Source organism: Macrobrachium nipponense, chromosome 47 (assembly GCF_015104395.2).
Source record: "Macrobrachium nipponense isolate FS-2020 chromosome 47, ASM1510439v2, whole genome shotgun sequence".
Classification (NCBI taxonomy): domain Eukaryota; kingdom Metazoa; phylum Arthropoda; class Malacostraca; order Decapoda; family Palaemonidae; genus Macrobrachium; species Macrobrachium nipponense.
The window spans coordinates 12310804-12325803 of record NC_087222.1 but is presented as its reverse complement, the minus strand read 5'-3'; the positions used below and the strand labels follow the sequence as shown (position 1 = coordinate 12325803).

General features: G+C 35.4%; 1 pseudogene; it reads right to left on the bottom strand.

The window, feature by feature from the left end:
• LOC135204715 (gastrula zinc finger protein XlCGF57.1-like) overlaps positions 1-3589 on the bottom strand; it is a 215768-nt pseudogene extending 212179 nt beyond the window's left edge.
• Between the last annotated feature and the right edge of the window lie 11411 nt (positions 3590-15000).

Genomic DNA, 15000 nt, shown 5'->3' with positions numbered 1-15000 from the left:
TATATTTCTACGTAATAACTTTATTCGCTATGGATAAACAATCAGGAAGGTAATATACTGTTAAATCTAAACTGCAAGTTGTAGCTGAAGCTGAGAAAACAATGTTCAAGCTGCTAATGACAATTATTGTGCATCAGCAACAAAGATAAAACTACTGTAAACTTACTACTTGCCATGAAAAAACACATTTTAATGTTGTTCTCACGCCGATTAAGGATAAGGTACATAAAGTTCTTATCACAATGAAATCAAGGGAAAATAGTGAACAGAATCAAATGTTTTACACAATAAACATGCCCCCAACACAATTTATTGAAAAAAAAAAAATTTAGTTCACAACGAGACGTATTCAACACACTTCGACTTAAAAATACATTGTGAAACAAAAAATGACCTTGTTCCATATAGGTAAAGTATCTAGATATTTATGCTAACTAGAAGCAAGAAAAAATTCGCTCAGATCCGAGTTAAGTGTGGTAAAATAAAATCGTATTCGCCATGAGCTGATTTTCAATCCAAAACAATGACCACTATGTTAGTATTTTATAATACAGTACTATGAGAATACATACAGTATTATTGGATACAGTGAAGTAATATATATCTTTTAAAAAGATTCAAGTAAAAGATGCATATGCCTTACATTTGTATTTTATAATTATATGTAGCCATCAGCAGCCTTACACTGTTCAATTATGACAATGTCGGACCGAATCTGATTTGCGTTTCGTGTTCAATTTCTTTTTATGCTGAATCATCGTATGATCAGATTCTCTTTTCATATTAAATTTCTTTTTATACTGAATCATCATATGATCAGAATGTATGAACCTCCAGAATTAGCTAATAATAATTACTTTACTGTACTTGTAGTATATAGTATACTGTAGACTGGGCTACTGTATATGTATACAATATACCATAGTATATGCTAGGCAAACTCTTGTTAATGTTATTCAATTTCTCTTTGCACTGAATTATCATTAAGTCAATCTGCATTGAACGTAGAGAAGTATACCACATATGTATAGAGTATACTGTGTAGTGTAGGCTAGGCTACCATATAGGGTAAACAACTGACTGGACTAGCCTAACCACTGACTACCACGTTTCAAACCACCCTCCAAAAATAGTACTCTAACACGTCCTGACACCGGAGATGGTCATCAGTCATGAGTTGTTGGTGGTGAGAGGAGGAGCTCGATACCTCTACTCTCCTTTCGAAGTAAGTATTTTCTCCAAAGTTAGAAATTAAGGCCATATTTTAAGATTAAATCAAGGGTAATGAAAAGTCTGGCCATACACAGTGCACACTACCTCCATGACGCTTTCAAAGTTTATACTTACAACTCGGAATATTTAGAAGATTGACGCCATCTCGATGGTTGTGGAGTCGCTTGTGTCAATAAACTTCCCATTCCATGTGCTAAATCTGCACACCACTCGTACCCACAGATTCTGGGGCACTTTCTTCACAAAAATCGTAAAGAACGACTTCCAACCATTACTTTTTTTAAGGAAACTACGATTTTTGGTAGAAGAAGCGTACACTAGATAATTATTTAAATAAATAGTTAAATGGCAGTAGAAGGTCATGAATTGCATAAATATTTTTACATATTCATGATTATTATTTGAAAATATTCGTTGTTGAAAAAGTAACAAATTCCTGACTCAAATATCAATAGTTTTGCTTGTGAATAGTACCGACGGCGTTCTTCGCACTCTTCAATAGTTTATCAGTGTTGCCAATTGGTATGTGTTTACCCTCCAATCTGGGGAAGACTTACACAAAACCGGGGAAATAAATTACATTAGCATATCTATTTGTAGTATATATACATATTAGAGCAATTTTATCATTATTGCAATACTATGACAACTAGAATTTATGGAAACATTTGTAAATGCATCGGCGTATTCGAAGCTCCACTAGATTGGCAACGATGAGTCATTTCGATGTTGTCTGCTTGTATGTACTTCAGAAATTTCTGTAATTTTTGGGGGTTAATTTGGTTGCAAAAAAGGGATAACAGACATGAATTAAATAACATTTTGAAATAACAAAGTAAAGTTAAACTAAATAATGAGTACAGTAAACAATTAAGGGAATAAAGCTTTGCACCTAATAAATCGTGTACTCGTCTGCTACCCGTAACTATGTTTGTGGAGTGAGCGCTTAGGAACCAGGAACAGCAACGTAGTTCAAGTGCAATTTGGAGTGTATTAAGACTAAAACATGTATAATTACAATCAAATAAGCACTGTGGAGTTTCAGTTGTAATGGTAGTAAGGATAAAAGCAACAATTACAAAGTAAAGATTAATTTCAGTTCAAACCATGACCCAGGGAATAAGAAGTTTCATACTTTCACTGATATAGGCAACAAAATGTTGTTTTATTGTGATGATTACAACTGCAATCTTGAGTAAGATCAATAAACGTTACATATATATGCTAACATTGTTCAAATGAGTGCTGAGAAAGCTGGGAAAGATGGTGGCTTGGCTGTGGTTACGAACGGCACGTCATGCGGTTGCCGCCATATTGGATTTCAAAACTGCCTTGTAAACATATTTTACGAAGACTTCACGTGCTTATTTTAGTTTGTATGGGGCTTTCATATATCACATTATGTTGACGCAACTTCAATCTTTTGAATGGTATGCTCAAAGATGTAATTGTATTCTTGTTTCACCAATTAAATATTGAGTGAATAAGGCTGAGCCATGTGATGACGATGGTTCCACTGCAGTGTTTCCCCCTAAGTAAGGACAGTACTAATTACCCATGTAGGTTAGGCTACATTCGAGATGCCATTTTTCCAACAATCAATGGGTTTTTTGGAGAATACCTGTAAAAAAACGACAAAAAACTGGTGAAAGCTACAATTTACATCAGTCATTTTGTAGCATAAATCCTCCTCTACTCTCGTCTTTTAACCAACTGAAAAAGTAAACTAGGACATAGGGCTATATAGGGTTATAGATTAAATTGCTGTACCTAAACTTTCCGTGAAATCATTAATAAATCATACAGTATCACTGAACCAGACACTCTCAGCATAAAGTAGGCCAAGATACAGGATACAGGATACAGGCATCCTGTAGCCTACAGTAATGAGATCCTACAGAAACTTAGGTATAGCCTAATCTTAACATTAGCCTTTGAGTGAATCTTTGAGTTATCATCATAAAATACAGTATAATTCATTTCATTTAGACAGTCTTAGGTTAAGAAGGCTAAGGTCTTTAGGGTAACCTAGGAGTACTAACATGACTCTGGAAGTTAGTGATACAACCTATAAACATCTGTAACTCACCGAAGCAAAGGTCGTCCATCCCATACTTACTTACTTATGATTGACTGATTGATTGACGTTCTAGGGCTAAGCCCAAGACACCACTTGCACTCTTCATTCCTGGCTCTCACGGTCCTTTTAGACCCACAGTATTTATCAGTTATACTTGCAATTGATCAACTACTACGCTTAATTATGAATTGTCTCGATGATTAAGACGGCAACTATTATAGAAGAAAAAAAGACGTTTGAACAGAAGTTAAGCAGCTAAGCTACTGAGGCAGTCAATGGCGTCATTTGTTGACATTTTGAGCGTCTTTTATTTGACAGTGTTTATGTTTGTGATTCTGGTTTAGAAGAAGGTTTCGCTTGTTTTCATTCATTCTATAATAAGTTAATTGGTGGACAATTGTAAGCAATCGTTGGGAATAAAAACTAAAAATTTAGATAATTTACTAATGAACTGGATAATTTAATGGTAATTATTAAGGCAAATAAGGAATTCAGGTTATGGCGGTTTGTTTACGTTTTGGGCGTCGTCTCCTCAGGACTTCTCGTTCGTGGTTTATGTTGAATTTGACGTTTTGATTCAAACCTAATTGATGAAAAGGGAAAATTTAGATGTAATCATTGGAGAAATAATAAAAAAAATAGATAATTTATTTAATTAAGAGTTTTAAGATAAATGATGATAAGTACTGTCGTGAATTTTCTTCGACGACTAGTAAGGGACAGCGTGAGGACCAGATATTAAGACAGGTAGCTGGGTACTGATGATTTATTTATGTTGTTGTTGTTTAAGATTAAGCTGGCTTTATGCCAGCACGAGCTCATGCTCAAGAGCAGCCCGTAGTGATTTATTTACAGACGAACTGGGTTGACATAGACAGGTGCGGACGGATAAGTAGTACAGACTCGCAACGGGAGCAGAAATGACTCTGAGACAGTAGATTTATGTTTTCTTGCAAATATACATTTAAAGATAATAAGGCGTACAAATCATGGAATTACATGTGTTATTCATCGGCGGAAAGGTCGCGGAATGCTCTATAGAATGGTAAAAGGAACAAATCCTTACAAATAGTTCCCCCCCCCACCCCCCCACAAGACAATGATTATGGAATAATTATTGGATGAAAAATATCTTGGAGGCAGGAAGCAACCCTGTGTCCTTGTGACACTATACATACACACACACACATACACACACACACACACACACACACACACCACACACATATATATTTTATATATATATATATATATATATATATATATATAGAATATATATATATATATAAAATATTACATGAACACGTGTGATCCATTTATATATCAATTCAAGCTACAAATGTCCTTTAATATCTAAATTCACTTTACCTCCCAAATGATATATTTTCATATATGTACCGAAGGGGAATTTTTTTAAGTTGATAACAATTTCGTCCCCCCATGGGATCGAACCACCGTCCAGGTGGACGGGGACGAAATCAGGACAGTCAGTGACGCTATCCAATCAGCCAACAGAGACGCTATAAGTTCATATCGATTCTGACCTTACAAATCACCCTCGATCTGGATGCTTTCGTAATTAGAATCGATATGAAACCCCGTCTACCATGTTGGCCAAAATTCGAGCGTTTGACAGAACGTAGCCTTTTGTTATGAATAATTATCACATCGAACCGTGATCCATTTATATATCAATTCAAGCTACAAATGTCCTTTAATATCTAAATTCACTTTACCTCCCAAATGATATATTTTCATATATGTACCGAAGGGGAATTTTTTTTTAAGTTGATAACAATTTCGTCCCCCCATGGGATCGAACCACCGTCCAGGTGGACGGGGACGAAATCAGGACAGTCAGTGACGCTATCCAATCAGCCAACAGAGACGCTATAAGTTCATATCGATTCTGACCTTACAAATCACCCTCGATCTGGATGCTTTTCGTAAATTAGAATCGATATGAAACCCCGTCTACCATGTTGGCCAATTCGAGCGTTTGACAGAACGTAGCCTTTTGTTATGAATAATTATCACATCGAACCGTGATCCATTTATATATCAATTCAAGCTACAAATGTCCTGGACGGTGGTTCGATCCCATGGGGGGACGAAATTGTTATCAACTTAATAAAAAAAATTCCCCTTCGGTACATATATGAAAATATATCATTTGGGAGGTAAAGTGAATTTAGATATTAAAGGACATTTGTAGCTTGAATTGATATATATATATATATATATATATATATATATATATATATATATATATATATATATATATATATATATATATATTTATATATATATTTTTTTTTTTACCAGTCACATACACACACACACACACATACACACACACACACACACACACATACACACACACACACACACACATATATATATGTGTGTGTGTGTGTGTGTGTGTGTATGTGACTGGTAAAAATGTTCTGTTACAACAGAATTCCATCTAACAAAAGGAGCCCATAAAAACACCAAAATATAGAGAGAAAAGTACTATATTTCAGAGACTGCTGTCTCCCTCTTCAGGTATATGAATGAGAAAAGTTTACAGAAAAGGTGGTATTTATACAAAGAGATCCATCCACAGGTAAGCCAATTTAGGTCACCCCTGCTGATAATCTTCCTTTAATCTTCTTAAGCGTTGGTTGAATGAAAATCTTGTCGATGACATCTGAATCCCATGCTCCTTTTAAGATGTTCATTACCTGCCTCTCTTTTATTAAGGTCATTCCATCATTTGACTCTTGTACCAGCAGTTGCTGCTATAAATTATACGTGACAAATTCCAGTTTATTCTATGGTTATGTTTATTTATATGGTTGAAATGTCCAGCTTTTACCAAAAAAAAATCTGGCCACATTATGATATCCTCCCTTGCAAGAGCCATAATCCAGCGACTTGAAGTATTGGTACAACCATATGCCATACAAGTTGGCATAATTGACGCTATTTGAATGACAAATCACCTAAAACACGAGGCCAATACCGAGGACAAATACTCTACAATACACGTGCTTTGCTGCATTTGTTATTGAGGCGACCGCTACACTACGTCATCAGTACTAATCCACCAGATTAGTACTGGCTAAATGGCACTATCCATTGAAGTAACTCAGTGCTAATTTCAAATTAAATTGTAAAAAAATCGGGTTATGCATATATATATATATATATATATATATATATATATATATATATATATATATATATATATATATATATATATATATATACAGTACATATATATACACACACATACTACCATCGTACCTTCGGTGACTTTCTCGGCCTTTTATTCTGTCGACATCAGCAGCTGCAAAGGGCCGAGCTTTATACACTTTACAGTCTATAATATTCTTTTAATTCACTTCATTGGGTATCGTAGCAGTCGGAGAAGACGACAGGAGTTACCAGCTAGTGAAATGGCAAAATTAAACAAAAGTGGGACGAAATTCACTAAAGTAAAAAAAAAGTGGGACTTTTGCTAACTTTAAAAAAAGCGGGACTCTGGTCACATTAGGATATCAACATCAAAACATTTCAACCTATGACGCAAAACCATTGTCTGTTTCGACCATCCCCTCTTGCCAACAGATTTAAAAGATGACGTTAGGAACAGGTTATTATATATGGCTATGAAATCCATATATGTTTTAGGAACTTAATTTCCCTCTGGACAGACCACGGTACCGACGAAGATAGGGCGGCTATCTACCGCTATCTTCACTGGTGCCTCCACTCATATGCATTTGAATTGAAATTTATTCTTGTCAATCGCCATTTGCATGGTGTGATGGGGTAAACGGCAGTTTTCTAAATATGTGTGTATGTGTCCATGAACTGATGAGGGCCCTCACTTAGTCCTTTTTAACTAGTTTAATTTATGGGGTTTTAGAATTTAGGGCTATATATGCCTAACTAGGCCTACTTCAGGCTACTTCTTTATTTCATTTACATTTCAATCATATTTTCAGCTGCGAAATACAAAACAAAAAGGATATTATCTGGAGATGCTGTGCCCTTGGAATAGTGTGGGTTGAATATGTATTGAAAAATGCGGAGTCTGAATGGCACAGGATTTGATCAGTTCGTTTATGTGACTGGACAAATTGAGAGACATTCTGGTCCATTCATTGAAGAAAGCAACTGGGTCAGTATTGGTAAATAGTTTGTACAATTACCTAATAAAGTTACTCGTGAGTGAAACTCTGTTGTGTGATTTTATTTTTAGTTTTATGTTAACAACAAATCATGAAAGGGAGAAAGATGAGGGGCTGTAGAATTCATGAACTTTAGTGGCAACCAACTGGTTCTGTGCTTCATCCCATTCACTTCCAGAATGTGGAATTCATCTTGCGTCTTCTGTTTTGTGAATGAATTATACTCTATGCCCATTTTACATCAGTCCGTTAACTCACTCTACCTGTGTGTTCTGGTTAGTCTGCTATAGGGTTTTATATCAAAATATTTGTTTTGATTTCATATAGTACTTTATCTATTTATACTTTAGTTCCTGAGAGCAGCTAGATGTACAGTACTGCCATCTTGTTTAAATACCTGACTCTCTTGTTGGACCTTAATGATTTCGTTATGGTAAGGAATAAGTTGACTATTTGATGAGGTAAAAGTTTCATGGTGGAGCAAAAAATTGTATTAATTCTGTCTTCTTTAACTTTTCTTTTTAACTACAAGCTAAGATGAAATTTGTTTTAGGTTTGTGTTTCTTGGTTTATTGTTGACGGAAGTAGAAAGTGGGTGCTGGAGATGATGAAATGTAAGTAGTATTTCTTGAAGGCAGGACTTTAAGCCTTATGTAGTTGTTCTGCTGCACTTGACATAGCTACATTCCCAAACATTTGCCTCAGTGTGCTGACCTTTCACTCATGATCATCATCATTATCAGTATTCTTGTTGGTGTTTTTTGTTTGCAGTAGTTGTGAAATTATTTTGCAGTGTCTTGTGCACTTTCACCGTGAATTTTTGCAGTCATCTATGCCCCGGTATCATAGTTTTTTTATATTGTTTTCTTTCCTTTCATATCTGCAACTTTTCTGACTAACTTCTTTCCTGTTTGAAACACAAACATCTTTGGTCATCTCTGCCTATTTTCAGTTCTTATATGATCTGATCTTCCTAGCTTACTCCAGTCAGTGAACCTGAGCATTTTTTAGTTATGTCTCTCCCAAATCTGCTCTGTATTCTTTGCGAGTGTCTTTCTTTGCCTGTCATGTTGAATAGTATATGCTGCCCTTTACATGCATCGCAGGCTTTCCTGTTTCCTAAGGGAGTAACAGTTACCTTTCATTAGTCACTTTTTCTTACTCGACTTCATCCAGGATGTTGCCAAGGAAATGGAAATGTTCTACCTCCTCCAAGGCCTTCTGTTCAGTTACAACAGTTTGCTCCTACTCAGGCCAGCCCTATAAGAGTAGTCTGGTTCAACAAAATAATAATAATATACCATCTCCATCATCTCTCTCATAGTATTGTATATTCCTTTGCAATTCATGCATCACCATCTGTTCCATTCTATTCGTAGTGTTGTTTTATATCTTTTCCTCTTCTGTTGCATCTGCATAGACATATTCCTGTTCCTTGGCTTTGCTTCCTTTCCTCCTGTCACCAGCAGCTTGGATTCACTTTGGTTTTCGATTCTCTTATCTATTCTTCTGTTCCTTATCTCTGGAGTCTCCCTTTTTGCATTTATTTGGAATATTACCTTCTTTTCCTGTAAGATTTTGTGCTTACTTTCTTGTTTTGATACTGTGTCAAATGCCATTTTAATTCCCTTGTAGATGAGATAGCCTCCTTTTTTGCATAGGACTTCTCCTGTAGCTTGTTTAGTACAGAGACTGCTGCCTCTGTTATGGGTTTCCCTGGCATGAAACTGCAAATGACAACTGTTGATTTTGACAGTTGTTGCAGACCTTTTTTATTGCAATGTCTCCAGTACTTTCACAACATGTCTTAATGATTTTATTCCTTCATACCATTTTCATACTTCTTTTATTGTTGTGGTATATATTATTCTTCTCCCACTGTTGTCTGATCTTGTCCTGAATATTTTTTTTATCATATATTCGATGATTAGCTTCCAACACCATTCTGAAAGTGGTTTTAGAAATGACGCTTTACTATTCCTAATAGTCATGGAGGAGCTTTTCCAGTTTTTATCATCTGAAGACTATATCTAATTTCATCATTCCTCCTCATTCATTGTTCTATTCCAGACATTTCTTTTTTGTCTCTGAGCCCTGTAGGGGGTTAGTACTGTCAGTGCACCTCACATGTTGCACTGTAGGCATTACTTAAGGTTCTTTGCAGCATCCCTTTGATTCCTTTTATTGTACCTCCGTTCTTATTATCTTTCTTGGAACTTGCTTTCCACCCTTCCTAAGAATTATTGTTTCACAGTGTAACTGTGAGGCTTCCCTACTGTTACATCTTCAAAACCTTTTTACTCTCAATTTCCTTCTCATCCCTGAATGACCCCATCATAGATCCAAGCTCTTCGCCTGTGGCCTAAACTTTATACTATTCCATTCCAGTTTTGTCCCTCAGGAGTGCTGAGATTCTGATTACAGTCTTCTAAAAAGAGGGTGTTGAACAAAGCCAATGTTTTGTTTATTTTTCAGAATGATACCCAACTTTACATTTTTTAATCATAAGAGGCTGAGGTCTAAATGATAACTTCAGCGTGAGTAGAGTCTTCAGCTTAACAGGAGAACTTTTGGAATCTCAGCGACTCTTTTAGGGTAAGCAGAGATATTCCAGAATTTTAGGCGGTGAGATCATTTGCACAATGTTGGTGTCGTTATCTTTTTTTTTCTTTTTTTATCAAGTTCGATGGTCATATTTAAGAGTATTTCTTCTCCAAGGAGTTTTGTTTCTTTATCCCCTTTGATGCAGGTCAAGTTCTAGTTATTTCACAATAGCATTCACTTAATTATATGGTTCTGTCGGAGTGCATCATACAAGTGTAGTTTCTGTGGTAAAGCAATGCTTATGAAACTCACATTTTATTTATAATTTACTTATTTTGACCATGGTACCATGCCTTTAAATGGTTGCATGGTGTATAAACCCTGCATGACAGAAATATGGACCTAATTTGTATTGGCAAGAGAAATATTCTCTGAGTATTCTTATTTCAAGTTGTGTTGTGCAGACTGTGCCAAACCAACTTTTAGGCTTACAATTGTTGATCATGAGGCAGGAAGGTGTCAGTTGCAGATAGTTTCCTTAATCCCTTTTCTTTGAAAAATATTATATATAATTCGTGTCTTATCCTCATTGCCTGCTTTGGCGAAATGTTTTGTGAGACACATCTGATTTCAGCAGAATCTTTGAAAAGCAGATGTGAGGAAGCTACATATAGCAATCATAGTTATCTTCCCTAAAGAAGAATGTTTATATTTTGCAATGATGATGTATGTGGGTAAGTATACTTGCAGTTATTTATGTACACTTGTATGCTTGTGCAGATATTTAATTGTAAACTTATATAGAATGATTTTGTGTTGCATTTTTTGATTGATTCAATTGTTTTAATGATTTAAATACCCTCAATGTTGTATTGAGGTTTTCTAAAGGTGACTTGATTTTGTGTTTAGTTACAGTATTACCATGCATTAATTATATATATATATATATATATATATATATATATATATATATATATATATATATATATATAAGTGTGTGTGTGTGTGTGTATATATATTATATATATAATTTTTATTTATTTGTATTCCTAATTATCATTGTAAGTGGTTTATGCTGAAATAGTTTATTATTATTATTATTATCATTAGTACAGTTATATGTGGTGTTGTATAGGAGGAAATGTGAGTGTACAAAGTGCCTTTTTTGAAACAAGAGAAAATGTTCGAATGGCTATTGTGGTTCAGGTTGATCATAATACTATATTGTGCAATAACTTTCAGATTAAGAGCCAACCACATTATATTACCTAAGTAAAGGACTGGTTGTGCCGACTGATTTCTTACATTTAGTTTTATTTTCAGCCTGAAATGGTTTTCTGTATTTTTCCTTTTAAATTTTGGTCTCATTATGCATTTGGAGTATTGAAAGAATCTTATTCCATATATATTTTGTTATCTAAGGTATCTTCTAATATCAACTATTACTTTAACCTTTGCTTCTTTTCAGTCCTCTTTTATCTTTTGAATATTTATCTCCAACTTCTTCCTCTGAGTCTACTTTTCACACTGTATATAGTTTCCTCTGCCTTTGCAGTACTACCCTTCCAAATGTTTGTGACTTAATACTATGCCATGTGGATTCTCAAGATTCCCGAGTATTTGGTATAGTCTCCTCCTCCTCCACTTTTCATGGCAGTTTTCCTGTACATAGTTGCCTCATCGTCAAGACAGCCTCTTTTGCTGAATGGTTAGAACTCTTGGTATATGATAAATTTAATCTATATTATTTTGACTGAATCTAGCTTTAAATAATCTAATATCAAAAGCATTAAAGTTATGTTTCCAAAAAGTTGCCGCTGACCACTTTATGCAGTAATTCTGTAGATGATATTTGTAACTTCTATATACAAGCCTTAAAAGCTTATTTATGACTATTTAATTCCTAATTATCATGAGTCTTATTTCATTGCTCTTAAACTTCTCTATTTATCTTTTGGTCGAATTGGGCTACTTTCTCAGTTGGAGCCCTTAGACTTGTAGCCGTCTGCTTCTCCATAATAAGGTTGCAGCTTGGTTTGGAACAATAAGGGTATTAAAGTTATGAAGCTCTGTTCTCACACTTCAGGTCCTGTACCTTCCAATGTCAGGTTTGCATATATTCATGTCAGCCAGAATATTGCTTGTTATTCATAACAGTGGTGGCTTTTACACTTTTTATACTCCAAAGACCCATTTCACCTCTTCACTATTGCTTCATCTGTCCTGCCAGCATCCTCTACTTTGTTTTCATTCTCTTCATTCAGAATATTTTCGAAATAGTCCTTCAGTCATTCTAGTATCACTGGTGTTGTATCATCATTTATTTTTCCATTTTCATCCTTTATATGTGTAATTTCCAACATTTCTCGGCCACTTTTTATCCTGAATATACCCACTCTGACATCTGCTTTTGAGGTTCTGATTCCATTCCTTCTAACTCCTCTTCATAACACATTTCACCTGCTTTTTAGCCTCTCTTCTCCTTCAAGAAATGCCTGTCATCTCCCCTATCTGTCGTCCGCCAGAACTCGAAGGCAGACTCCTCTTCCATTGTCCTTTGTGTGTCCCGATTCAACCTCCGTGTTTCTCTTTAAATCCCTTTCCCAATGTCACACTTCTGATGCTGCTGCCTTTTGCATGTTGTCATTCACTAGTTTCAACCGAGTTTAAACTCTTCTTAGCTCCCCAAGGTTTGGCCTCTCATGGGTTCTAAGGTCTCCTGTCATGATCCCTTCCAAGACCTAGTGTGCAATGCTTTCTGTATGTACTTTAATAAATTCCCTTTTCTTCTTCCTGCTTAGTTGTCCAACTTCTCTGACTTCACCTTGACCCAGTTTTTGCTCCCCACTAAGACAGTTTATTTCTTATGGAATTGGTAAATTTTATTTTGAAGTGATCTCTTATAAATTCTGAATGAGTAGCCAATTCAAGGCATAATTGGTTTTTTCCAAATACTTCAAAGTAGTGTCTCGACTGTGGAGAATGTTTTTTTTTTTCAGTGAATTTTATGTATTTGGAGTAACAACTAGTAGTATTTTTCATTGTTTATTATATTTTCATGCATTTCATAGGTTGCTTAATGTAATGAATAACATTTTAAGAGATGTTTAATGTAAATGTTCTGCAGTTTTTTTATTTATATTAAAGTTTACTAATGAAATAAACTAGGTAAGGTCATTTATCTTATTTATATCAAATGCTCAATAAAATGAATTGGTAATTGTTTCGTGTAGATTTTTAAAATGGAATCAGGTAAGTATACCTATGTAAATAGAGTATGCAACATGAAAGTGAAAATGTTTTTGTGTAAATTACTTGGCATGTCAGCATTTTTGGGTGATATGATTGAAATATACTGTTCTGAAATTATTATTCTCTCCAGTATTATGTAAAAAGGCATACATAATTTATTTAAAGTGTACTAATTCATTATTTTCCTTTAACTATAATGTAAAGGTTTTGGGTCTGTTTAATGTCTGAATCAGTAACCTCAAGCTATGTATCATCTGAAACAGTCCCCACTGTTGAGGCTGCTTTATAAAAGCTAAAATGATGTTGGTGCTCTCATAGAGCCCAGAAAACAGCTGGCTGTTTTTGAGGTTAGAATATTTCGGATTCAATCCCTGGACTCTGTTTATAACAAAGAACAGAATCTTTCTTGGTTGATGTAAAGTTGTGACTCCAGTTGTGTCCACCATAACCTGGTAACTATGCAAAATACAATCCAGATATAAATATAAATTATGATAACAGTAATACTAATGGCCAATCATTAAATAATAAAATTTTAATATTTGCACTTTAGTTAGTAGGAGTTTTATTATTATTTTTAAGAAGACTGTAGTAATATGTGATGTCATTACCAATAATGCCATCATCATTGTGTATATAAATTTGCCCATCTATTTGAATGTCTACAGCTTGAGTAGGTGTGACCAAGAGAGTTGATTGTGAGAAATGCAAAAAGTGGCAACCAAAACTGGAGAATGATACCAGTTATGAAAACTGGCTCCTCGAGATATGTAGTAGGTACTTACTTCTGCAGTTTACTCGTAAGTCGTAAGGTAGAGAAGTTTCATTGCAATCTCAGTCATAAAGGTTCTGTAGAACAACAGGCAAAGAGTTGAATTCTTGGACGAGAATTTATTTTGGTGTTTTATTGATCAGAGATGAAATAATTGGTTGGGTTGATCTTGGTGACTGAATAATATTGTGGAAGTCATTCAGACTAGGACTCTCTGACTGGCTTTTAGAAGGATGTGGTCAGTGTGCATTAAGAAGTTTCCTATGTGCTCGTAGGATGCTAGTTTCTCGCTGGACGAGTGGTTTTCGAGCTCGGCTGCCAATCCAGTGGTCCGAAGTTCAATTCCCGGCTCTGCAAACGTGGAATCGGAGGAATTTATTTCTGGTGATAGAAATTCATTTCTCAATATAATGTGGTTCGGATTCCACAATAAGCTGTAGGTCCCGTTGCTAGGTGACCAATTGGTTCCTAGCCACGAGAAAAATATCTAATCCTTCTGGCCAGCCCTAGGAGAGCTGTTAATCAGCTCAGTGGTCTGGTAAAACTAAGATATACTTAACTTTAACTTATTCATAGGATGCTGATCCTATGTCTTTATTCTTGGAGTTTTCTTTGGACTGAGAGTGCCAGCGTTGATGTTATGAGGTGAGGTAAGGTGAGGAGAGGTAGGGTGAGATAATGGGAGGCAATGTAAGGTGAGGAGAGGTAATGAGAGGTGAGGTGAGGAAAAGTGAGGAGAGGTATGGTGAGATAATGGGAGGCAATGTAAGGTGAGGAGAGGTAATGGGAGATGAGGTAAGATGAGATCAGGTAAAGTGAGGTAAGGTGAGATAATGGAAGGTGAGGTAATGGGAGGTGAAGCAGGGTGAGGTCACGGGAGTGAGGTAAGGTGAGGAAAGGCACAGTGAGGTCACAGGAGATGAGGTAATGAGAGGTAA